The sequence below is a fragment of the Neovison vison genome, chromosome 2, assembly GCF_020171115.1.
Source record: "Neovison vison isolate M4711 chromosome 2, ASM_NN_V1, whole genome shotgun sequence".
NCBI classification, from domain to species: Eukaryota; Metazoa; Chordata; class Mammalia; order Carnivora; family Mustelidae; genus Neogale; species Neogale vison.
In genome coordinates, this window is record NC_058092.1 from 39,786,957 (window position 1) to 39,814,046 (window position 27,090).

At 37.6% G+C, this 27,090-nt stretch overlaps 1 protein-coding gene and 1 pseudogene across 3 annotated transcripts in view; both read right to left on the minus strand.

Annotated features, from left to right (window-relative positions):
- The window catches only part of LOC122899951 (BEN domain-containing protein 5), a 1,721,330-nt gene that overhangs the window by 1,455,527 nt on the left and 238,713 nt on the right, over positions 1-27,090 (minus strand). The gene's annotated exons all lie outside the window — the stretch shown is intronic.
- On the minus strand, positions 12,229-12,335 carry LOC122901376 (annotated as a pseudogene).

Below are 27,090 nucleotides of genomic sequence, written 5' to 3' on the forward strand. Positions count from 1 at the left end.
TACCAAGATACACTATAAGAAAGAGAGTCTAAGAGAAGTCTTTGTCCTCCAACAGCTGAAAATCTACATGTAAATAAATCATTATAATGCAATGAGAAAAGTAGGTATATAAATTTCACAGATGAAATATATGGGAAAGAAGCTAGAACTATAAGATTTAATGGACCAAAAAAGTATATCATCTGTAAGAACCTTAAACAATAGCTATAGAAGTATCAGGCTAGGAGAGAATCACAGAATTCTAGAATGTTCCAACTCTGAGGGAACTGTAATTAACTTCTATTAAACAAACAAACAAACAAACAAAGCAGGGCACCTGAGTGGCTTAGTCAGTTGTGTCTTACTCTTGATTTCCAGTCGGATTATGATCTCAGAGTCCTGGGATCAAGCCCTGCCTCAGGCTCCACTCTAAGCAGGGAGTCTGCTTGAGACTCTCTTTTCCTCTTCCTCTGCCCCTCCCCCCTGCTAGTGCTCTTGCACTCACCCACACTCTCTCCCTCCTTCTCTCTCTCAAATAAATAAATCTTAAAAAAACAAAAACAAAAACTACTATGGGCAAAGTAATTACCAACCACTGTGTCAGGCTCTGATGATACACAAATAAACCCTGGCCTCTGCCTACCTCAAGAAACCCATAACCCAGTGAAAAAGCTCATGACTACTCACTAGTAAGCAGAAGGCATTAAAACATATATGAATATACAGAAAAAAAATAAAACTGAAAAATTTTACTAGTATACAATGTCACATCACTAGGATGAGATTTAAAAGTACCTTTTGATTAAGACATACTCTCCTGTTATAAACTCTGGAGTACAATTTCATCAACTATACCTCTGCAAAGGCATGTGCCAGCATCACATGACAAAATTGTCTACCCTTACTCCCTTCCATTCTCAGACCACACTTCCTGACACCACCCCTTGCCTATAGGTAAAAATAACCACTCCCTCCTTGGTAAATCTAACACACCCTATATAGATTCTACTCACTTGTACTTGACTCATTAATTTATTCATTCTCTTACTTGATGAACAAGTATTTTTGAGCACCCATTATGTACGAGACAGCATACTACATGCTAAGAATATGAAGCACTCAAAAATACAGACACAATCCTGTTTTCATGGAACTACATTGTAGAGGGGGAGACATAATAATCAAATTTAAAAATACGTATATAACAAACCTGGTGATATAAATTTTAAGAACAAAAATCAAATAGGGTAAGAGGGATGGGAGAGAAGAAAAGAGAGGACTAGTTGTATAGCTAGCAAAACCTCCCTGATATTATAACATTTTTTATCAGAGACCTGAATGAAGTGAAAAATGTACCATGTAAGTATCTTGGGGGAAGAGCATTCCAGGCAATAGAAGTGGAAAAGTCCTGAGGTAAAAGCATGCATAGTGTATTTAAAAAATAGTCAGATAAGAGATGATGGTGACTTGAATACTATCAGCCCCTACAGCTTTTTAGTGCAGATACCTGAATCTCTATCAGACTGTGAGCTCCTTGACAACATAAATCCAATCTTAGCTACCTCTGAGTCCCCAGTGCCTAAAACAGAACTGAAGAGGTGGATATCAATAAATATTTGAGTAATTAATGAGTAAGGATCCACTCCTTCTCTCCCTTGCTTGATTTACTCCCTCGTATTATTGATAGATATGTACTACATCCTTTATGGGGATTTAAGTTTTCCTGAGAGCAAGGACTATGTCAGATGTATCTTTTCCTCTTCTTCCCATCCCACACCTTCCTCTACCTCCTGGCAAGTGCTATACATATATAATGCAGCACCAACAGAAATAAAACCATTGAAGGTATATCTTGGTGCTGTACTACCAAAAGTCATAGGGAATAAAAAAGAGAAATCCTAGATCAAGATTCTCTGCAGAAACAAATGGTACAAAAATAGTGAAACAAAGATAAGGAAAATACCAAATTTCTATTACTACCACCCCTCTCACCTGTACCACTTTACAGATGCAACTAGAGTCATACTGTCACAATTAAAGTATTCTTTCAGGATTCAGAGCTGGGTCAGTAGACAGACCCCAGAGAGGAAATCCAAGGGTTCTGATGGACAGTGTTCAAAAACCATAAAAAACTCAGCCATGATTTCAGGTGTAAAAGGATCCAAAAGGTCTATCTGCTGGCAGTAAGGGAGACCAGGCATACTTGCCATTTAGTGGTCCAGGAAAATCTATTTATTCATGTCTGGATCTCAGTGATTGGGAAAACAAAAAGTAAATTTGGATAGACACATGGTGAAAATTAGGCCACCCCGCCCGGATTCCCATCAAGAGGGCAAGGGTTCAAGGCAATACTCCAGGCTAAAAGAAATAATTCTAAGATTCTAAGCTAGGTAAAATTATGGCACAAAAAACTAGTATCAAGAAAGAACCCACTTCTGCAGACTATACCAATGGAAATAATGCAAGAAATACTACAACTTCAACTACAACTTCTAGATTAGACCAGGTTTTGTCTCTTGCATATCAGATAGCAAGGCAGCGACTCTGATACTACACACAGACATTATGCTCCGGTCAAGACTGGCTAAGAGATAAGGAATATTGGGATGAAAGGCAAGGCCCATCTAACTTCTGGGAGCCAGGAAGAGTAAAGGTATGCATGGCAGCTGGTCCACAAAATCAGAGAACCATCAAGCTGGAAAAACCACTGCAGTCCTTCAATCCTAACTAGGTAAGAGACATCTCTCACTTCCCCTCCTCCCACAGTCCCTTCTTAGAGAATCTGCACTACCACAGCCCTTAAAATGAAACCATATACCAAGACTATCACCCTCTTTAACTACAACTGACCAGGCCCAAGCTGAACCAGTTACATTTCCTTCAAATAATTTGGAATTAAAATATAACACTGAGTTTATTAGATAATATCAAGCAGGCCAAAACCAACACTATGGCAAATCAAACAAAGTCACAACAAGCTGGGAACACAGGGAAAACAAACTCAAGAGCACATTGGCCTAGGCATATAGGGAAGGAAGAGGCTAGGCTGAGAATTTTCCAGTTGCATTTATCCCTGATTATGTATTAAAAATATTTATTAGTACTGCCCTATGACCCAGCAATTGCACTACTGGGTATTTACCCTAAAGATACAAACGTAGTGATCCGAAGGGGCACGTGCACCCGAATGTTTATAGCAGCAATGTCCACAATAGCCAAACTATGGAAAGAACCTAGATGTCCATCAACAGATGAATGGATAAAGAAGAGGTGGTGTATATATACACAATGGAATACTATGAAGCCATCAAAAGAAACGAAATCTTGCCATTTGCGACAACATGGATGGAACTAGAGCGTATCATGCTTAGCGAAATAAGTCAAGCGGAGAAAGACAACTATCATATGATCTCCCTGATATGAGGAAGTGGTCATGCAACATGGGGGTTAAGGAGGTAGGAGAAGAATAAATGAAACAAGATGGGATTGGGAGGGAGACAAACCATAAGTGACTCTTAATCTCACAAAACAAACTGAGGGCTGCTGGGGGGAGGGGGGTTGGGAGAAGGGGGGTGGGATTATGGACATTGGGGAGGGTATGTGCTTTGGTGAGTGCTGTTAAGCGTGTAAACCTGGCGATTCACAGATCTGTACCCCTGGGGATAAAAATATATTATATGTTTATAAAAAATTAAAAAAATATTTATTTATTAGTGACTGATAATTCTTGGATAAAATTTCCCTTGAAAAACAGTCTCATCCTTCAGAATTTGGGACATCTTTACTAACATGTAATTTTCATTTGTTATACTATTATTTATAGTCCTGTGTTAAGTATTCAGATTCAATTATAATCATTCTATTCCTAAATGATATTAAGTTATACTTTATATATGATCCAATATCCCAGGATGCACAAATCTCAGTAAGAAGAAAGCATACCCTTTCCCTCAGCAATGAGAAACCAAATTTTACTTATAAAATTGCTTCCATATTTTACCCTATTTAGATGTATAAAAGGTTAACATCTAATTCCATTTACAATGCTGATCCAGCAAGAAAGAAATTAATTTGGCATTAGAGTAGTAACATCAATTTCCCATGTATCTGAAGTAATGCATTTACTGGAAAGAGATTAATATCAATTCCATAAATCATTCACATGCTTTTTCCGGAGTTGGAGACATCTGAGTAATGTCATATATGTGAGCTGATAGCACTTTGTGCATACTCCATTCATTAATCTATGCCTGGGGTTGCAGAGTAGTTGTCAGAAGAAAATATAAAACTTGGAAAAGAATCAATCTTTCTGTACTTAATTTTTTGTGACTTGTTTTAGGTAAGATAAGCCAAATGTTGCCTGAAAAGTGATGACATTGATCCATACTGGCAGTCAGTATTTTCAGGAAAAAGAAAAATTTTTAAAAATCAAACATGTGGTCAATTGTCATCCTAGTGGTAACAACCACTTAATACACATATGACAAGACAACATGTAAATATCAATGTAAAGATTACATTAATGATCCTCAATAGTCACTGAAAAGAAATTTGAGTCTGAACCTCTCCTGTAAACATTAACTCTTCCTTGTTATTGTTGAATTTCATAATCAGTCTCAGAGTTGTTTGTGTTAGGGTTCTCCATAAAAATAGAACCAATAAGGGGTGTGTGTGTGTGTGTGTGTGTGTGTGTAGAAAGAGATTTATTGTAAGGAACTGGCTCATAATACCATGAAGAGTAACAAGTCCCAAGATCTGCAGTTAGCAAACTAGAGTTCCACAGAGCCCACGGTATAGTTCCAGGCAAATGCCAGCAACATGGACGGGACTAAAAGAGATTATGCTGAGTGAAATAAATCAAGCAGAGAAAGTCAATTATCATATGGTTTTACTTATTTGTGAAGCATAACAAATAGCATGGAGGACATGGAGAGATAGGAGAAGGAAATTGTAGGAAATTGGAAGGGGAGGTGAACCATGAGAGACTATGGACTCTGAAAAACAATCTGAGGGTTTTGAAGGGGTGGGGGGTGGGAGGTTGGGGTACCAGGTGGTGGGTATTATAGAGGGCACGGATTGCATGGAGCACTGGGTGTGGTGCAAAAATAATGAATACTGTTATGCTGAAAATAAAAAATAAATTAAAAAAAAAAAACTGAGGAAGAGCTGGTTTTTCAGCTCAGTGGAACACAGAAAAAAAACTGATGTCCCAGCTCAAGATACTCCGGCAAGGAGAGCTTCTTCTTACCAAGGGGAAGTTCAGTCTTTTTGTTATATTCAGGTTTTCTACTGATTAGATAAGGCCATCGCACAGTAGGAAGGGCAACCTGCTTTACTCTGTCTACCAATTTAAATGTTAATCTTATCTAGAAATACCTTCACAGATGCTCCCAAAATAATGTTTTACCAAAAGTTTTACCATGACTCAGTCAAGTTGAAACATAAAATTAACTTTGACAGTACCTTAAAGATCATCTACCAACCCCCAAAATACAGGCCCCAGTTCCCTTCATAACAAAGAATGAGAAAAACAAGACCCAGCTATGACGTTGGAGCTCCTAATGCCCAGTAAATATTAGTTATTTTTGACCAATTGGTAATTATTAATCCTAAACGTAAATCTTCCATTTTAAGTCATATGTGGCTATCAAAACTACAGAAAAAAGAAAGTATGTGATCCAAAGGAAAAAACCCAGGTCTTTGGGTTAGATGAAGATCAAATCCTGGCTCTATAATTTACTAATTTACTTAAATTTGGCCCTCAGCTTCCTCACCTGAAATAGTGCCTTTTTCATAAAATTCTTAAGAGTTAGAGATAAGGTGTACAATGTTTCTTACATAGTACACTTCATGTAATAGATGCTCAATATTTCCCTAACACATCATTATGTGTTCACTTTCAGGGAGAATTCACTTTTTTGCCCTCCTGAATATAGACATGGCCAAAGTCACAGTGAAAAATTTCTCTCTTGCCACAAATTCACAAAACCAAAAGTCCTTATATTTTATAGTATAGTAACAACTTACAGATTATTTCCCTATCTTCTATCATTTGCGTGTAATAGCAGTATTGTCGACTAGGCAGGACAGGCTTCATTACTCCATTTTAGTGATTAGATCACACACTCAGAGAAGTTAAGTGAATTGCCCAAGGCCACACACATAATAAGTGCCAGGTCTTCTGATTCCCAGGCAATACCAATCTGTAAATGGGGGGGGGGGATCACACTGACAGTAAACTGTCTTGTAAAATAATTTATTGACATGTTGATTTGTTTTGGTGTTTTATATAGGATACCCCACATTCTATTTCTCGCTACACTAGTTATAACCCCCTACTACATACACATACACACACATAACCCAATATGCATTATTCTCCAGGCCCTTTCAAATCTCTTGCATCAGGGGAGGTTCATGTGATAATAAAAAGGCACAGTAGCCTCTAACATTTTTCTTCCTCACATTAGCCATGATTATGCTGATAGCAAAGAGGACTTCCATTGGAAACAGAAAGGAATTTGACATTTCTTACTGAGCATAGAAACTAGGATCCACACCTACAACACACAAACAGTCCAAAATCCTTCTGAAAACAAACACCTTTTTGGGGTTGGGTGGGAAAAACTGCAGGTCACTGGAAGGGAGGTTGGGGGGATGGGTTAAGTGGGTGGTAGGTATTAAGGAGGGCACTTCTTGAGTACTGGGTATTATATGTGAGTGATGAATCACTAACTCCTACTGAAACCAACAGTACACTATATGTTAGCTAACTTGAGTTTAATTAAAAACTTGGTGATGAGCTTTGGGAGGGAGAAATTAGCATTTTGAGAAAGTGAAAATAGTATCAGTTCAGCAAAGTTTGGCAATGAGGAATAATGAATCTCTAGAGCTAACACACAATGTTTTCCTTGCTATAACCACAGAGTGGTTCTGATAGTGAGTTATCATCACTTTAATTTTATACTGATTTCTGTAGGCTCAAATGTATATAGAAAGTAATTAATAATTTCACCAGTAATTTCCAGAATCATAGGAAATAAAGCATGTGCTAAACTGAATAAAATTAAACCAGGGATGAATGTGACCAAGAAGCAGAAGTTTTTACTCCTGAAACTCAGTGATGGGTCTAATAATTAAAAAGTTAAATAAATAAATATTTGGAAGGAAGGAAAAAAAAAGAAAACATATACTTAAGTATCAATTTCAAACCTATGACATTTTCCTGACTATTCCTAAAGGACAAAGTTCTCCAAATCCACAAAAGTCACCGTTTCTCCACCATTGCGCTCCTACTGCCATGCCTCGTTTATATTTGTTTGAATTACTCCCCTTAGTAATACCTTTCATATTTATGTGAGATTTTTTTTATCTACTATTATACATATGTAGTCTATATACTCACCTAACCTGTATGTACAGAATACTTAAATACATAAACACAAATGCACTTCCATAATATTTGTATACATCATACATATATGTGGGAGTGAACTTTGTTGCTAGTATTTTCCATTGTTGAAATTGCTTTTAACCTTTGTTCCATGGTTTGTTTTTGCTATAAAGAAGTCTCATTTATATATAAAAATAAAAAAAAAGATATGTCCCTGTTGGAGGGAATGCAAGTTGGTGCAGCCAATTTGGAGAACAGTGTGGAGATTCCTTAAGAAATTAAAAATAGACATTGGGTTACAGATAACCCTTCTTTTCACATATCTGTATCTTTGGGGTAAATACCCAGGAGTGCAATGGCAGGGTCATAGGGAAGCTCTGTTTTTAATTTCTTGAGGAATCTCCACACTGTTCTCCAAATTGGCTGCAGCACCTTGCATTCCCTCCAACAGTGTAAGAGGGTTCCCCTTTCTCCACATCCCCTCCAACACATGTTGTTTCCTGTCTTGCTAATTTTGGCCATTCTAACTGGTGTAAGATGGTATCTCAATGTGGTTTTAATTTGAATCTCCCTGATGGCTAGTGATGATGAACATTTTTTCATGTGTCTGATAGCCATTTGTATGTCTTCATTGGAGGAGTGTCTGTTCATATCTTCTGCCCATTTTTTTGATATGATTATCTGTTTTGTGGGTGTTGAGTTTGAGGAATTCTTTATAGATCTTGGATATCAACCTTTTATCTGTACTGTCATTTGCAAATATCTTCTCCTATTCCGTGGGTTGCCTCTTTGTTTTGTTGACTGTTTCCTTTGCTGTGCAGAAGCTTTTGATTTTGATGAAGTCCCAGAAGTTTATTTTCGCTTTTGTTTCCTTTGCCTTTGGAGACATATCTTGAAAGAAGTTGCTGTGGCTGATATCAAAGAGATTAGTGCCTATGTTCTCCTCTAGGATTCTGATGGATTCCTGTCTCATGTTGAGGTCTTTTATCCATTTTGAGTTCGCCAAACTGTGGAAAGAAGCAAGATGCCTGCCCTTCAATGGACAAATGGATAAGGAAGATGTGGTCCATATACACTATGGAGTATTATGCCTCCATCAGAAAGGATGAATACCCAACTTTTGTAGCAACATGGATGGGACTGGAAGAGATTATGCTGAGTGAAATAAGTCAAGCAGAGAGAGTCAATTATCATATGGTTTCACTTATTTGTGGAGCATAACAAATAGCATGGAGGAAAAGGGGAGTTTGAGAGGAGAAGGGAGTTGGGGGAAATTGGAAGGAGAGGTGAACCATGAGAGACTATGGACTCTGAAAAACAATCTGAGGGGTTTGAAGCAGCGAGGGGTGGGAGGTTGGGGGAACCAGGTGGTGGGTATTAGAGAGGGCACAGATTGCATGGAGCACTGAATGTAGTGCAAAAACAATGAATACCGCTATGCTGAAAATAAATTAATTTATTTATTTATTCATTGCAAAAACAATGAATACTGTTATGCTGAAAATAAATTAAAAAAGAAATTAAAAAAATAGAAATTAAAAATAGAGCTTCCCTAAGACCCTGCCATTGCACTACTGGGTATTTACTCCAAAGACACAGATGTAGTGTAAAGAAGGGCCAACTGTACTCCAATGTTTATAGCACCAATGGCCATGGTCACCAAACTGTGGAAAGAACAAAGATACCCTTCACCAGACGAACGGATAAGGAAGATGTGGTCCATGTACACTATGGAGTATTATGCCTCCATCAGAAAGGATGAATACCCAACTTTTGTAGCAACATGGACGGGACTGGAAGAGATTATGCTGAGTGAAATAAGTCAAGCAGAGAGAGTCAATTATCATACAGTTTCTCTTATTTGTGGAGCATAAGAAATAACACAGAAGACATGGGGAGATGGAGAGGAGAAGGGAGTTGAGGGAAATTGGAGGGGGAGATGAACCATGAGAGACTATGGACTCTGAAAAACAATCTGAGGGTTATGAAGGGGTGGGAGGTTGGGGGAGCCTGGTGGTGGGTTTTATGGAGGGCATGTATTGCATGGAGCACTGGGTGTGGTGCATAAACAAAGACTTCTGTTACACTGAAAAGAAATTAAATTTTAAAAAATGGGGGGAAAAAAGTACTTCTTTGGTCATCTGTATGATTTCTCTGGAAAACTGTCTATTCAGGACCTCTGCCCATTTTTTAATCAGATTGGGGTTTTTGGTGTTAAATTCTTTAATATTTTGGATATTAACTCCCTATCAAACTTATCACTTGCAAATATCTTCCCTCATTCAGTAAATGGTCTTTTTGGTTTTTTAATTGTTTCCATGTGCAAAAGCTTTTTATTTTGATTTCAGTACCAGTAGCTTATTTTTGCTTTTCTTTAACTTGCCTGAGGAGACATATCTAGAAAAATATTGCTACAACAAATGTCAAAGAAATTACTGCCAATGTTCTCATCTAGAATGTTTATGGTTTCAGGCCTCACATTCAGGTCCTTCATCTGTTTTGAGTTTATTATTACATATGGTGTAAGAAAGTGGTCCAGTTTCATTATTTTGCATGTAATTGTCCAGTTTTCCCAGGATGGTTTATTATAGGAGACTGTCTTTTTCCCAGCACATATTCTTGCCTCTTTTGTCATAGATTAATGGACCATGTAAGTATGGATATTTCTGGGCTCTCTATTTTGTTCCATTGGTCTCTTAACTATTTTTCTGCCAGTACATACAGTTTTGATTGCTATAGCTTTATAGCATATCTTGAAATCTAGGCTTGTGATACCTCCAGCTTTGCTTTTCTTTCTCAAGACTGTTTTGGCTATTTAGAGTCTTTTGTGGTTCCCTACAAATTTTAGGATTATTTGGTCTACTTCTGTGAAAGATGTTATTGATTTACTGCTAGAGGTTACACTGGTCCTGTAGATTGCTTTAGGTAGCTTGGACACTTTAACAATATTAATACTTACAATAAGGAATGTGGTATATCTTTACATTTGTTTGTATCATCTTCAATTTATCACTGTCCTATACTTTTCACAGTATATGTATTTTGTCTTCTTGATTAACTTTATTTTTGCATATTTAATCCTTTTTGGTAAATTACAAATGGGACTGTTTCTCTTTCTGTTACTTTGTTATTACAGGTTAGAAATGCGATAGATTTCTGTATATTAATTTTGTGTCCTATAACTATACTAAAGGTATTTATTAGTCCCAGTCATTTTTTGGTACAGCCAACAGGCTATATAAATATATATATATATATATATATCGAGAAAGAGAGAGAGAGAGTATCATGTTACCTGCTAATAATGAAAGTTTTTCTTCTTCCTTACCAATTTGTATGCCTTTTGATTTCTGTTTCTTGACTGACTGCTGTGGGTAGGATGTCCTGTAGTATGTTGAATCAAAGTGGTAAAAGTGAACATGCTTGTCGTGTTCCCTATCTTAAAAGAAAAGCTTTCAGGTTTTCATTGCTGGGTATTATGTTAGCTGTGAATTTTTCATATATGGCCTTTGTTGCGTTATATTCCTTCTAAGCCCACTTTAGCAAGAGTTTTTATCATAAATGGATTGCACTTTGTCAAATGGTTTTTCTGCATCTACTAAGATGAACACACTCTTTATCCTTCCTCTTTGTTAATGAGGTGTATCACATTGATTGATTTAAGCCTATTGAACCATCTTTGCAGTCCTTGAATAAATCCGACTTAATTGTGGTGAATGATTTTTTTAATATACTATTTATTTTGGTTTTCTAACATTTTTCTCAGGATTTTTGCATCTTTGTTCATCACAGATACTGACCAATAGTTTTTTACTTCTGTTATCTCTCTGTCTGGTTTTAATATCATGGTAATGCTTGCCTTATAGAATGAATTTAGAAGTTTCCCTTCCTGTTCTATTTTATGAAATATTTTCAGCAGAATAGGTATTAACTCTTAAATCTTTGGTAGAATTCACCTGTTAAAGCCAAATAGTCCTGAAACTTTGTTCATTGGGAGTTTTTTGATTACTAATTCAATTTCATTATGAGTGATAAGTCTGTTTAAATTTTCTGTTTCTTCCAGATTCAGTTTTTAAGACTGTATACTTCTAGGAATTTATCTGTCCAATTTTTTGGCATATAATTTTTTACAACATTCTCATAATTCCTTAAATTTCAGTTTCTATGGATCAGTTGTTATGTCTCTCCCTTCATTCTATTTTGAGTCCTCTTTTTTTTATGATTCTGGCTAAAGATTTATGATTTTAGTTTATCCTTTCAAAGAATCAGCTCTTGGCTTCATTGATCTTTTATTTTATTTTATTATTTTAATTTCTATTTATTTCCACTCTAATCTTCATTACCTACTTCTTTCTACTGAATTGGAGCTTTGTTCTTCTTTTTCTAGTTCCTTTAGGCATATGGTTATATTGTTTGAGATTTATCTAAGATAGGTCTATATTACTACAAACTGTTTCTGCTGCACCCCCAAAGACTTGAGACTGCTCTGTTTCCATATTCATTTGTCTTTACATATTTTTTTAATTTCCTTTGATTTCTTAGTTGATCCATTGGTTCTTTAGAAGCATGTTATTTATCTTCCATGTATTTGTGTTTCATTCTACTTTGTTTCTTGTAACTATTTTCTAGTTTTGCACAACTGTCATCAGAAAAGATGCTTGATATAATTTCAATCTTCTTAAATTTATTGAGACTCGTTTTGTGCCCTAATGTGATCTATCCTGGAGAATGTTTCATGGGTCCTCAAAAAGAATATATATTCTGCTGTTTGTTTAGATGGAATGTTCTGTATATATCTGTTAAGTCTATCTAGTCTAATGTATCATTCAAAGCCACTGTTCCTTACACATTTTCTGTATGGATAATCTATCCATTGAAGTAAATGGGGTGTTACAGTCCCCTACTATTAAACTGATAAGAACAGATACTACACTTGATCTTAGCCAAAAAGCAGAGAAGTGATTGTGACAGATAGTAGCTACACTTATGGTGAGCATACAATAATGTATAAATGTGTGGAATCATGTCCTACACTTGAAATAAATGTAACACTGTTTGTCAACTACACTCAAATTAAATTAATAAATAAAAATTTGTTTCAAAAGTACCCAACTATTACTGTATTACTATTATTCCTTCAAATAAGTTTTCTGTATCCTCCTCTCTCTCTCTTCTCCTTTTGGGATCCCTATAATGTGAATTTTATTATGCTTGATAATGTTGCAGAGGTCTTTAACTTATTCTTATTTTGTGTTATTTTTTCTTTTTGATGTTGAGTTCGGATGTTTTCCATTACCCTATCTTCCTGATCACTAATCTCTTCTGCATCCTTCAATATCCTATTGATATTCTCTAGTGTATTTTTCATTTCAGTAATTGCATTCTTGTGCTCTGAGTGTATTTTTTTTCCAATTTATTTATTTTCAGAAAAACATTATTCACTATTTTTTCATCACACCCAGTGCTCCATGCAATCCGTGCCCTCTATAGTACCCACCACCTGGTACCCCAACCTCCCACCCCCCCGCCACTTCAAACCACTCAGACTGTTTTCAGAGTCCATAGTCTCTCATGGTTCACCTCCCCTTCCAATTTACCCAAATTCCCTACTCCTCTCTAACGCCCCTTGTCCTCCATGCTATTTGTTATGCTCCACAAATAAGTGAAACCACATGATAATTGACTCTCTCTGCTTGACTGATTTCACTCAGCATAATCTCTTCCAGTCCCGTCCATGTTGCTACAAAAGTTGGGTATTCATCCTTTCTGATGGAGGCATAATACTCCATAGTGTATATGGACCACATCTTCCTTATCCATTCATCCGTTGAAGGGCATCTTGGTTCTTTCCATAGTTTGGCGACTGTGGCCATTGCTGCTATAAACATTGGGGTACAGATGGCCCTTCTTTTCATGACATCTGTGTCTTTGGGGTAAATACCCAGGAGTGCAATTGCAGGGTCATAGGGAAGCTCTATTTTTAATTTCTTGAGGAATCTCCACACTGCTCTCCAAAGAGGCTGCACCAACTTGCATTCCCACCAACAGTGGAAGAGGGTTCCCCTTTCTCCACATCCTCTCCAACAAATGTTGTTTCCTGTTTTGTTAATTTTGGCCATTCTAACTGGTGTAAGGTGATATCTCAATGTGGTTTTAATCTGAATCTCCCTGAGGGCTAATGATGATGAACATTTTTTCATGTGTCTGATAGCCATTTGTATGTCTTGATTGGAGAAGTGTCTGTTTATATCTACTGCCCATTTTTTGATGTGTTTGTCTGTTTCGTGTGGGTTGAGTTTGAGGAGTTCATTATAGATCCTGGATATCAACCTTTTGTCTGTACTGTCATTTGCAAATATCTTCTTTTTTTTTTTATCCTTTAGTTGAAGTTCTGAGTTTATCCACTCTTCTCTTAAGACTGGTAAGTAGGTTTTTGAACATTACTTTGAACTTTCTTTTAAAAAGATTTTTATTTATTTGACAGAGGGAGAGAGATCACAAGTAGGCAGAGAGGCAGGCAGAGAGAGTGGGGGAAGCAGGCCCCCTGCCAAGCAGACAGCCCAATGATGCAGGGATGTGGGGCCTAATCCCAGGACCCTGAGACCAAGACCAGAGCCGAAGGCAGAGGCCCAACCCACTGAGCCGCCCAGGCGCCCCTGCTTTGAACTTTTTATCAGGCATTTTGTTTATCTCTACTTTGATTAGCTCTTTTTTCTGTGCTTCTGCCTTATTCTTTCATCTGGGACATGTTTTTTTTGTCTCCTCATTTTGTCTAATTCTCCATGGTTATTTCTATGCATTAGGTAGGTCAGATACATCTCCTGGTTTTGAAAGAAATCACCTATATAAAAGATGTCCTGTGGTATCCTATAGCACAATGACCCCTGGTCATCAGAACCAGACTCCACAGGGGCATCCCCTATGCACTACGTGTTCTCTTCTGTTTTAGCTAAGCCACAATTGCTGTGGGTTCTCTGGTGAGTGGAGCCAGCAGTCAGACTGACTTTTCTGCAATTAGCTACTGTGACAACTGTAGAAACAAAGAAGAGAAGGGCTTGCTCCCTGCATAGCCAGCTAAGAGGCCCAGCTGCCAGAACTATGGGCATGCTCTTTTGTAGGGTTATTTTCCCCAGTCTCCAAAACAGGAGTCACTTTGGAGGGCAACAATTCCAGCCAAGTTGCCTACCAAGTGTGACAGGCCAGGAGTCACCTTGGAGGGTACCTACAAAGGCAAGACTGGACAGCTGGGTAAGGGAGATATAAAGGAGAACACTGGTGTGAAGCACATGGTGCTATCAAGGTATATGGAGTATGTTAGAACTGGCTCCCACAAGTGTAAGGTTATCCAAGCTGGCATAGTGCAAGAAAAACAATGCCCACCAGCACTTTTGTTCCCCCCAAAATCTCCTACAAACCTTTACCCCTCCATCATATGTCCTAAAATTAGTCAATAAATCTCCTTCACATATACCCCAAGCACTTTTCAAACTGCTGCTTCTGTGCTGTGTCTCAGTTCAAGTCATTTAGCATTCTGGCTCTTTAAGCATAGAGTCTTGGTTTCCCATAGTCCTTCCTCTAGGCTTTCTAGAGTTAAGCCCAACTGACTTTTAAGCTCCTGGAATTAAGCCCCACTGATTTTCAAAGTTAGACCTTAAATGAACTTATCTTTCCAGTGCAGGTACCCAGGGCCAGGTACGCCCAGTGATCCCCTTGCTCCTACATGCTTGTGATGTCCCTCCTGCTTGCAGTTAGTTGCACCAGGGACTTGGTTCCCAACATCTCTGTCCCTCCTATCCTTTACAGTATGGCCTTCTCTATACACTTACCTGTGGAAGATTTGCTCGGGTCATTTTCAGCATTAGCTACAGCACATGTAGTTGTTGCTTCAGTGTATACATTGAGCAGGAGAGCTCAGGATCCTCCTTCTCTGCCATCTTCCCTGCACTTCATCAAGTCATGGAAAGCTTTAAATTCTATGTTAAAAGGCTTAGGCTTAATTTTATAAACAATGAACATCCCTTGAAGATTCTTATCTATTCTTTTTGTTATTGTTATTCTTATCTATACTTAATAAGCTAATGTTTTTTTTTTTTTTTTTGGTCCCCTCCTATTGATTTTGATTCCATGCCACGCCAGAGATTTTGCACCTCTCTTATTTGCTCTTCTACTAAGTGATCACTCTGATATACCACCCAACCTCTTATTGCTTTCCAGATAGAATATACGGGGTACTCAATACACTGTCTTCAGAACACTGAGTAAATGAGTGAATGATTATAAATGACTCTATGTTCTTCATTAATAAAGAACAGTCATTTTCTTTTGTTCTTCAAAATATCGTTTTTCAAAATGATTTACAATTGCTATAATTAGTAGGTCCTCTTAGGACCTTATTTTTGAAGCTTACATGAATATTCTCCATCACATGCTATAAAATCATGGGTCTTATTTCCCTTTAATGAAGGTAGGGAAAGAAGGAGGAAGAGGGATATAGGGAGAAGGAAAAGGAGGAAGAGAAGAGAGTTAATATTGTTGACATTTATGGAGTGTCTACCACGTGTAAGGCATTTGATACATTACCTTAAGTGATCTTCACAACCACTCTACGAGATACTACATACTTTAAAATGAAAAAACAATTTAGAAAGGCTAAGTATGGTGGTTAATTTTATGTATAAATGTTGCTGGGCGATGGTGCTTAGACATGTGATCAAACGTTATTCTGGATACTTCCATGAGAGTGTTTTATGATGAAATTAACACTTAAATCAGTGGAAGTGGACTTTGTGTGTAGCAGATTGCCCTTCATAATGTGAGTGGGCTTCATCCAATCAGGTGAAAGCCTGAATACAACAAAACACTGACCTATCCCAAGCAAGAGGAATTTCTACCAAGACAGTCTTTCAACTTGAATTGCACCATCAGTTCTCTAGATTTTTCCACCTGACAACATTCAAACTTAAACTGCAGTACAGGTTCTCCCCTGGGTCTCCAGCCTCTCACTCTACCCTGCAGATTTTGGACTTGCCAGCCTCCATAATGTCATAAGCCAAATTCCTAAAAATAAATCTCCTATTACATAAAGATAGATCTATATACATACATACACATACATACATACATACTTTGTTTCTCTGGAGAACCCTTAGTACAACACTAAGTAACTCAAACCCAGGTAGTAAATACTAAAACCAGAACTCAAAACCAGATCTGTCTGTTTCCAAACTTAAACTCTATTAGCTATATGATTCCCCATAAAATATCCATAAGCATTAAAATGTTAAAAATGAAGCCTACATTTATGTACATTTTTAAACCATTTCAACATCTTTTTTCATAAATTTGGAGGTAAAAAAGTATTTCCTTCCTTTGTTGGCACACTCTTCAGAAATAATTGTGAAAGTAGATAAAAGATATAACAACCTTTTGTAATTTAAGATTTTTTTAAATTTATTTTTTATTTATTTACGACATAACAGTATTAATTATTTTTTCACCACACCGAGTGCTCCATGCAATCTGTGCCTTCTATAATACCCACCACCTGGTACCCCAACCTCCCACTCACCCGCCAATTCAAACCTCTCAGACTGTTTTTCAGAGTCCATAGTCTCTCATGGTTCACCTCCCCTTCCAATTTCCCCCAACTCCCTTCTCCTCTCTAACTCCCCATGTCCTCCATGCTATTTATTATGCTCCACAAATAAGTGAAACCATATGATAATTGACTCTCTCTGCTTGACTGCTTTCACTCAGCATAATCTCTTCCAGTCCCGTACATGTTGCTACAAAAGTTGGGTATTCCTCCCAACCCCACTCCCCCCAGAAACCCACAGTTTGTTTCGTGAGATTAAGAGTCACTTATGGTTTGTCTCCCTCCCTATCCCATCTTGTTTCATGGATTCTTCTACTACCCACTTAAGCCCCCATGTTGCATCACCACTTCCTCATATCAGGGAGATCATATGATAGTTGTCTTTCTCCGCTTGACTTATTTCGCTAAGCATGATACGCTCTAGTTCCATCCATGTTGTCGCAAATGGCAAGATTTCGTTTCTCTTGATGGCTGCATAGTATTCCATTGTGTATATATACCACATCTTCTTGATCCATTCATCTGTTGATGGACATCTAGGTTCTTTCCATAGTTTGGCTATTGTGGACATTGCTGCTATAAACATTCGGGTGCACGTGCCCCTTTGGATCACTACGTTTGTATCTTTAGGGTAAATACCCAGTAGTGCAATTGCTGGGTTATAGGGCAGTTCTATTTTCAACATTTTGAGGAACCTCCATGCTGTTTTCCAGAGTGGGTAGGGTTATGGACATTGGGGAGGGTACGTGCTTTTGGGTAAACTGGAAGTGGAGGTGAACCATAAGAGACTATGGACTCTGAAAAACAATCTGAGGGGTTTGAAGTGGCGGGTGGGTGGGAGGTTGGGGTACCAGGTGGTGGGTATTATAGAGGGCACGGCTTGCATGGAGCACCGGGTGTGGTGCAAAAATAATGAATACTGTTTTTCTGAAAATAAATAAATTGGAAAAAAATTAAAAAAAAAAAGTTGGGTATTCATCCTTTCTGAGGGAGACATGATACTCCATAGTATATATGGACCACATCTTCCTTATCCATTCCTCCGTTGAAAGGCATCTTGGTTCTTTCCACAGTTTGGTGACCGTGGCCATTGCTGCTATAAACAATGTCCCTTCTTTTCACTACATCTGTATCTTTAGGGTAAATACCAAGGAGTGCAATTGCAGGATCATAGGGAAGTTCTATTTTTAATTTCTTGAGGAATCTCCACACTGTTCTCCAAAGAGACTGCACCAACTTGCATTCCCACCAATAGTGTAAGAGGGTTCCCCTTTCTCCACATCCCCTCCAACACATGTTGTTTCCTGTCTTGCTAATTTTGGCCATTCTAACTGGTGTAAGGTGATATCTCAATGTGGTTTAATTTGAATCTCCCTGATGGCTAGTGATGATGAACATTTTTTCATGTGTCTGATAGCCATTTGTATGTCTTGATTGGAGAAGTGTCTGTCCATATCTTCTGCCCATTTTTTGATATGATTATCTGTTTTGTGTGTGTTGAGTTTGAGGAGTTCATTATATATCCTGGATATCAACCTTTTGTCTGTACTGTCATTTGCAAATATCTTCTCCCATTCCCTGGGTTGCCTCTTTGTTTTTTTGACTGTTTCCTTTGCTGTGCAGAAGCTTTTGATTTTGATAGGCAAATAATCTTCCAAAAGCAGGAAAAAATATACAGTGGAAAAAAGACAGTCTCTTCAATAAATGGTGCTGGGAAAACTGGGCAGCTATATGTAGAAGAATGAAACTCGACCATTCTCTTACACCGTACACAAAGATCAACTCAAAATGGATAAAAGACCTCAACGTGAGACAGGAATCCATCAGAATCCTAGAGGAGAACATAGGCAGTAATCTCTTTGATATCAGCCACAGCAACTTCTTTCAAGATATGTCTCCAAAGTAATTTAACATACAGGAAATTTTTTTAAAAAACACTCAAAACATATTGAGAAGAAATTAACCAGTATGGATATGAGCATTTATCTCTAAATGTTGCAATAAAATCTGTCCTGAGATATTTCTACCAACACATTTGTTTTAAACAAGAATGTCCTGCTATATTTAAGGGACACTTAAAATACAAATATTTGTGGTGCCTGGGTGGCTCAGGGGGTTAAGCCTCTGCCTTCAGCCCAGGTCATGATCTCAGGGTCCTGGGATTGAGCCCTACATCAGGCTCTCTGCTCAGCAGGGAGCCTGCTCCCTCCTCTCTCTCTGCCTACTTGTGATCTCTCTGTCAAATAAATAAAATCTTTAAAAAAAAATACAAATGTTGTATGGAATCAGAAGAGACCCCGAATCGCTAAGGAAACGTTGAAAAACAAAAATAAAGCTGGCGGCATCACTTTACCTGATTTCAAGCTTTATTACAAAGCTGTGATCATCAAGACAGCATGGTACTGGCATAAAAACAGACACATAGACCAGTGGAACAGAGTAGAGAGCCCTGATATGGACCCTCAACTCTATGGTCAATTAATCTTCGACAAAACAGGAAAAAATATACAGTGGAAAAAAGACAGTCTCTTCAATAAATGGTGCTGGGAAAACTGGACAGCTATATGTAGAAGAATGAAACTCGACCATTCTCTTACACCGTACACAAAGATCAACTCAAAATGGATAAAAGACCTCAATGTGAGACAGGAATCTATCAGAATCTTAGAGGAGAACATAGGCAGTAATCTCTTCGATATCAGCCACAGCAACTTCTTTCAAGATACGTCTCCAAAGGCAAAGGAAACAAAAGCGAAAATAAACTTCTGGGACTTCATCAAAATCAAAAGCTTCTGCACAGCAAAGGAAACAGTCAAAAAAACAAAGAGGCAACCCACGGAATGGGAGAAGATATTTGCAAATGACAGTACAGACAAAAGGTTGATATCCAGGATCTATAATGAACTCCTCAAACTCAACCCACACGAAACAGACAAACACATCAAAAAATGGGCAGAAGATATGAACAGACACTTCTCCAATCAAGAAATACAAATGGCTATCAGACACATGAAAAAATGTTCATCATCATTAGCCCTCAGGGAGATTCAGATTAAAACCACATTGAGATATCACCTTACACCAGTTAGAATGGCCAAAATTAACAAAACAGGAAACAACATGTGTTGGAGAGGATGTGGAGAAAGGGGAACCCTCTTCCACTGTTGGTGGGAATGCAAGTTGGTGCAGCCTCTTTGGAGAACAGTTTGGAGATTCCTCAAGAAATTAAAAATAGAGCTTCCCTATGACCCTGCAATTGCACTCCTGGGTATTTACCCCAAAGACACAGATGTCATGAAAAGAAGGGCCATCTGTACCCCAATGTTTATAGCAGCAATGGCCACAGTCGCCAAACTATGGAAAGAACCAAGATGCCCTTCAACGGATGAATGGATAAGGAAGATGTGGTCCATATACACTATGGAGTATTATGCCTCCATCAGAAAGGACGAATATCCAACTTTTGTAGCAACATGGACGGGACTGGAAGAGATTATGCTGAGTGAAATCAGTCAAGCAGAGAGAGTCAATTATCATATGGTTTCACTCTATTGTGGAGCATAACCAATAGCATGGAGGACAAGGGGCGTTAGAGAGGAGTAGGGAATTTGGGTAAATTGGAAGGGGAGGTGAACCATGAGAGACTATGGACTCTGAAAAACAGTCTGAGGGGTTTGAAGTGGCGGGGGGGGTGGGAGGTTGGGGGTACCAGGTGGTGGGTATTATAGAGGGCACAGCTTGCATGGAGCACTGGGTGTGGTGAAAAAATAATGAATACTGTTTTTCTGAAAATAAATAAATTGGGAAAAAAAATACAAATGTTCTGTGACTGATGTGTAAATTATGAATAGAGTGACAACTGAAGACCAAGACAAGACACTGTATCAGATTAAAACATCTATCCTTGGCTACTTTAGGATATCCTATATAAGTGTGAGTTAATGATAAAGTAAAGAACCATACTAGGTTTCCAATTACCTCATCTATACTAACTCTACCCCTGTAGAGACAAGGAGAGAGGTAGGAGAACAGAAAGCTATAGAAAAATGTCTCATTCATCCAAAAGAAAATGAAGATTTTTAGTTGACTAGAAACTTACCCAACATTTTATACCTACCCTTTTATTTTTAAGGAACTGCCATTTATTCATTCACTCATGGATGTTTCAAAGCCTATTAAAAGCTAGCCATTGTAAGCAAGAAAAGAAATCACTGTTCCTGCCCTCAAAGAGCTGATGTTTGCAGACAACAATAAAAATCTATGTTCCATAAAAGAAATATCAAAAAGTTGTAACTGGAAATTAGAAGAAGGAAGCATCATACAAGGCTGGAGCATTATAAAAAACTGCATGAGAAAGGTAACTTCAAATGCAGGCCTTGAGGATGATCTGTTTTCAATAAAAGTGAGAAAAAATACTCCCAAGGAGAATATCATATAAAGTGAAAACTAAAAATTTAATACAGGTAACAGGATAAAAATAAAAATGTATACAGGAGAAGGTGGAACATACAGGTAGGGCATGCATTCACAACAAGAGTGGTACCTAGGGAACCAAGGAAATTTTAGGTATTAAATGATTTGTGGTCCTTCAAAAGCCCACAGTACATAAGCAGATATATACTGTACCTGTAGAATTAAAATTTTGCAGAGGTGTGGGGATTAGAAAAATAAATGTCTAAAAAGGCTCCTTTGCAAAGTGATAGTGGAAAAAAAAAGAAAATCTGAAGTAGAATAATAGGGTTTAATGAGTGATTGATTGGGATGGCTAAAAGAGTCAAAGGAGCTCTTCTGTTTTGAACTTAGAACATGATGTCAAAGGAGCTCTTATGTTCTGAACTTAGAACATGATAAGTTTGGTTTGGGGAATAACCAGTTTAAAAAATCAATGAGACAACTTGCTAAAGACATAATCATGTAGATTAAAAAATGGGATTGGTGCTTTGAAAAGAGTTCAAGACTGATGATATTTTCCAAGGCAATTCTCTTCAATATTTAGTTTGCTGTTCTACAAACTGCTTAATATAGACTACACATAAAACAAGTACAGTATGATATTTTTATAGCCATTTGACATCCAAATTCATAACTGGTGTCCTACCTAGTTTACAGAGTATAAACCAGCTTGGATGTTGACAAATTCATTAAGTGAATTGCATGTGGCATGAGCTTCATATGAGTCATACATAGCAGGACCATATATAGAGCCATGATATTGGAAATTTAAAAAAGTTCTTGAGCACACACAGTTTTGAGAAGCATTGTACCTTTGTACATTGTATAATACTTATGTGCTCATAATCATGTAAAGATTATGACTTAATAAAAGTATATTCCACAGCTTCTAAGACTGCAAGGAAACTTGTAAAATGGCTAACATTTTTGTTGGAAGACAATACATAGTTTTTATTGGAAGAGAATTTTATTGGAAGAGTATACATAGTTTTCATTAGATTCTCAAAAATGCCTATGACCTAGGAAAGGCTAATAATCACTGTAGGACCAATTACTACTATTATCTCTGTATCCACAGGATCTGCCACATAATTCATTCATACTTTTGACAAATAGTTATTGAATGCCTACTATTCATCAGGCTCTGGTGATAGAGCAAATAGACAAAGTAAGTATTCTTATTGTAGAGGAGGCAGATAAATAAACAAGTAAGTGAACAAGCAGACAATAAAAGCAGGATGAAAGTATGAATACCCAACTTGTGTGTCAACATAGACGGAACTGGAAGAGATTATGCTGAGTGAAATAAGTCAAATAGAGAAAGTCAATTATTATATGGTTTCACTTACTTGGGGGACCATAAGGAATAACATGGAGGACATTAGGAGAAGGAAAGATAAAGTGAATTGGGGGAAATCTGAGGGGGAGACAAAGCATGAAAGACTGCGGACTCTGAGAAACAAACCGAGGGTCTTGGAAGGAAGGGGGGATGAGGAGGATAGGTGAGCCTGCGGGTGGGTATTAAGGAGGGTATGTATCACATGGAGCACTGGATGTGGTGCATACACAAAGAATCTTGGAACACTGAAAAAAAACAATAAAATTAAATTAAGAGGTTTTAAAAAAAGAAAAAAAAAAGCAGGATGATACGACAAAGTGACAGGGTAGCTACTTTAGACTGGCTCTTCAGAGAAGGTCTCTCCAAGGAAGCAATATGTAAGCTGAGATCTGAATGCCAGACCAAATATGTTGGTGGAGGGCTTGGAGGATCAGTATTTCAGGAGGAAGAAATGTCTGGACCAAACAGCCTAAAGCAGAAACAAACCTGGCCTGCTCCATGAACAGGCAGAAAGTCACTGTGGCTAAACATTATAAAGAAGAATGTAAAATGAAAACAGCATAAAATGGTCAGAAAAGTAGTCGAGGTCCAGATCATGTACCACTTGGCAGCTAGCATAAGGAGTCCAGATTTTATTCTAATTCTGATGGAAAGACAATGGAATAATTTAAATAGGACAGGAATATGCTTGGATTTGAGTTTTAAAAGGATCACTCTAGATGCTGTGTTAAGAATGGATAATGGGAGTGGGGAGCATGTAGGAAAGAAATAAGAGGAATGGTAGTTCTGACAGATGTTGATGGTTTGAATGAGGAAGGCATATACAAAGAAATTAATGGATTCAGAATATTTAATGAGCATAATAATAAATCTCAGTGGATGAACTAATGATGAATTATTAGATCTAATACTCAAGATTTATAAAAATTACTTTAAAAAAGGAGATCTAAACCTTGGAGAATGCCTTAAGGGTCACACGTGGATGAAAATAAGACTGGTCAGTCAGGGAGGGAGGTGAATAAGGACAACAGAGTCCATGCTGCCAGGGAAAAAGAGTGTCAAAAAATACATGTGAACATTAGAAATGTCATATGCTACAGAGGAATCAAAAGTTAAGACAAGACCTCCAAATTCCATGACTAATGACTCTGGCAACCTTTCAGAGAACTATCTTGCTGGAACAGTGAGAATACAAACCAGGCTGAAAGGATAAAAATGTAATAGGTATATAGAGACGTTTCTATTTTTACTGGAATTTATTCTATTTTTTTTTAAGATTTTATTTATCTATTTGACAGACAGAGATCACAACTAGGCAGAGAGGCAGGTAGAGAGAGAGGAGGAAGCACCCTCCCCGCTGAGCAGAGAGCCCAATGCAGGGCTCGACCCCAGGACCTTGCGGTCATGAACTCAGCCAAAGGCAGAGGCTTAACGAACTGAGCCACCCAGGTGCCCCTGGAACTTGTTCTAAAACCATTTTGTTCATCATTTAATATTACCACAATGATAAAGAACAGATCTATTAAAGGTTATATGCTTAAATTTTATTTTTTTATTTTTTTTTCCCAATTTATTTATTTTCAGAAAAACAGTATTCATTATTTTTTCACCACACCCAGTGCTCCATGCAAGCTGTGCCCTCTATAATACCCACCACCTGGTACCCCAACCTCCCACCCCCCCGCCACTTCAAACCCCTCAGACTGTTTTTCAGAGTCCATAGTCTCTCATGGTTAATTTTATTATTTACTTTTATATTTTCTCCCTCGTCCCTTCTGTTAGTTTGTTAACATTGATTTCTCACAGAAGAGCATTCCTATCTCCTCAGGTTCCACCCTACCTACAAATTTCCTGAGCTAAAAACCCATTATTATCAAAGATATTTAAAACTGTCTAAATAAGAAGAATAAATGCTAAGTATTTCCTCTGAGAAGTAAGGTGCATGAACTTTAATGCTTGTATTTTACAACTATATTGGCTATTCAAAAGTTTCCCACCATCTGAACCCAAGTTCTCAGTAATAGTCTCAAAAAAAGATTCTGGATAAGTGATTGTTTTCTATAAATCATTTCAGTCATACTAAACTCCTCAACTTCACATTTTATAATTTGAGGTCAATAGTCATGAAAATATAATAAATCCATATATAACTTATTTCATCCAGTAATTTCTACTCATTCTCACACTAATTCTTTCAATAAATATTTATTAGCACCTATCATGTGCCAGGCATTGTTCTAGGCAGCAAGGAATGAAAGAAAAATCCTACCTTCATAGAGTTTATATTCTAATGGAGGAGACCGATAATAAAAAATAAATAAGTAAAATTAATATTATATTAATATTAAATAGTGGTAAGTGCTAAGAAGCCACACACACACGAAAAAAAAAAAAAAGCAGAGAGGGCATAAGGAAATGTCAGGGAATGAGTTGAATTTCACATGTGGTCACAAAGACATCTGAGTAAAAAAGTGAAATGAGGGAAAAACCATGCTTTCTGAAAGAACATTCCAGGTAGTGTATGAAAGTGCAATTCCTATATTACCTCCTCTAAAATGTCTTCCCCAATGGTCTCCCACCCTCACCACATACCATCCCACACCATCTATATACACAAAAATGAATCACTTCCCTTTCTGGTCTTCCTTCATATTTCAGTACTGGCCACTTATCCATGAAGCTTTTGGTAATGCCAATTCATACAACAATGCTGTAAGAAAAATATTGTCATGCCTGTTTTAAAGATGTACTGAGGCCCTGCTCAAAGTACAGCATTAGTGAATGGCAAAGCTAAGGTTTAATGCCTCCTATTCTACAGAACTATCTGACTACAATGCTTCCCGCCTCTTATTTTCAATAGCAGGCAAGAAAAGCAGAAAAGGGGAATTTTTACTTATTCAAAAAGCTCAGTCTTCTCTGAAAGAAAAAGAATTTTAAAATAAGCAATAATTTCCCAAAATAAAATGCAAACTCAGAGAGTACAGTGAAATCACGTGGGTACATTTTCTTTTTTTTTTTTTCAAGATTTTATTTATTTATTTGAGAAAGAAAGTGCATGCTTGAGCAAGCACTGGGGCAAGGGTGGAGTGTGGAGGGCAGAGGGAGAGGGAGAAGCAGACTCTCTGTTGAGCAGGAAACCCTATGTGGGACTCAAACCCAGGACCCCAGGATCATGAACTGAGCTGAAAGGCAGACGATTAGCCAACTCAGCTACCTAGCCACCCACATGGGCACATTTAAAAAACCAAACAATGTCTAAGGACGGCAGCCTAGGTCATGGAATAGGAACTCAGCAGGGGCCAAAAACATTCTGTTGCAAACATCATAACATTTCTACATAATTATGGCTTGTTTCTGAATTTTCATGGAAAACAGACCCCTCCTCCCCCTGCCAAAAAATCTGGGCAGCTCTTTAGTTCACAAACATAAACTCTATTTCAAATGTAAAAATCTGGTCAAGAACACAGCTCACTTATCATGATGGCATAAAATAACTAAGCATGACCTAGCTCAGGAAATTACTAGATGGACAATACTTTGAGCCACCAGTGTTAACTCAGACCATTAAAGAGCCTCAACTAAGTTTCAGCAAATCTTGGCAACTACTGGGCTATGAAAAGCAATAGATGGTGAGTTGCAAATTATTTACAGGAACTTCAAGGAGCTACAGAGTGAAATTTCTTGCCTTCAGCATTAAAATCTGAACCAATCAGGCATGAGTCAGTAAAAGAGCCCATGCCAGGGAATCCAATAAAAAGAATGTATTACAGGAAACCTGTTGCTCTGGGTAGCATAGACATTTTAACAATGTTTATTCTTCCAATCCATAAGCATGGAATATTTTTCCATTTCTTTGTATCTTCCTCAGTTTCTTTCAAAAGTGTTCTGTAGTTTTTCCAGTCTTCACCTCTTTGGTTAAGTTTATTCCTAGGTATCTTATAGTATTTAGTGCAATTGTAAATGGGATCAATTCCTTAGGCAAATTACAAATTCAATGCAATCCTTATCAAAATACCATCAACATTTTTCACAGAGCTGGGACAAATAATCCTAAAATTTGTATGGAACCAGAAAAGACCCCAAATAGCCACAGGAATGTTGAAAAATAAGACCAAAGTTGGTGGCATCACAATGCTAGACTTCAAGCTCTATTACAAAGCTGTAATCATCAGGACAGTATGGTACTGGCACAAAAACAGACACATAGATCAATGGAACAGAACAAAGAACCCAGAAATGGACTCTCAACTCTATGGTCAACTAATCTTTGACAAAGCAGCAAAGAATATCCAATGGAAAAAAGAAAGTCTCTTCAATAAATGGTATTGGGAA